A 1,116-nucleotide genomic window follows, 5' to 3' on the forward strand; every position below is an offset into this window, starting at 1 on the left:
AGATGTGTATAAGAGACATGTTTCATTCTCTGCATGCCAAAGTGTCCAATATGCCACAGTTCCAAGACATGTGAACGTAGTTTGAAGGGTATCACCACTCTGTTTCCATACAGTAGACATCCATTTGTTACCATAAGTGAATCCTTTAGTCTCTTGAAATCTTGTACCTTGTACCCCTCTGTACTTTAGGTAACGGTTATCTCCCGTGAAGGCCACCCTTCTCTGGTGTATCTAATCACAGTTGTCAGTACTGGATCTTTAAGGGTTTCTTTCTGCAACAGTTTAGCATTGTTGTTTAATTGGAGATTGATTGACTTTATCATACAGACTGTGTCTGTTTCCGCATCATCCTCTTCCCTGTCAAAATCTTTGTCCGGTGCCATTGGCAACCGACTTAACGCATCTGCATTTCCATGATCAGTTGTCTTCCGATACTCAATGGTATAATCATACTGATTCAATATTAGAGCCTACCGGGCTGAACGATTTGCAGCTAGAGTTGGTGTCGGTGTATCAGGTGCAAATAGTGATATCAAGGGCTTGTGATCTGTTACTAGGATGAACTTTCGTCCATAGAGGAACTGATGAAATTTATTGAAGGCAAAAATAATAGAAAGGGCTTCCTTCTGAATTTGTGCATACTTGCGTTGGCTGTCATTTAGTGTTTTTGAAGCATAGGCCAATGGTCTTTCACTCCCATCGGCATAAAGATGAAACAACACTACTCCCACGCCGGTTTCAGAAGCGTCGCAAGCAATACCAATAGGTAGTGATGGGTCGAAGTGACAAAGAATTGTGTCATTGCATAACAAGTTCTTCAAGTGTTGAAATGATGCTTGTTGCTCTTTACCCCACTCCCATGGTATATTCTTTATGGTCAACCTGTTCAGAGGGCTGGCTATGGTTGAAAGGTTTGGTAGGAATTTACCGTAGAACTGCAATTTCTCCAGGAACGCTCTCAGTGTTGAGACATCTGTCGGTGGGGGCATTTGAAGTACCGCTTCCACTTTATGACCTTTCGCAACACCTTGACTTGATAGTTTGTGTCCTAGGTACACAATTTCTGCTTGTGCAAACTCACATTTCTCCCTTCTGCATCTTAGTCCATTCTCCTGC

This window comes from Anneissia japonica, unplaced genomic scaffold (genome assembly GCF_011630105.1).
Source record: "Anneissia japonica isolate Jap-2015-1 unplaced genomic scaffold, ASM1163010v1 scaffold288137_len36054_cov100, whole genome shotgun sequence".
Lineage (NCBI taxonomy): Eukaryota > Metazoa > Echinodermata > Crinoidea > Comatulida > Comatulidae > Anneissia > Anneissia japonica.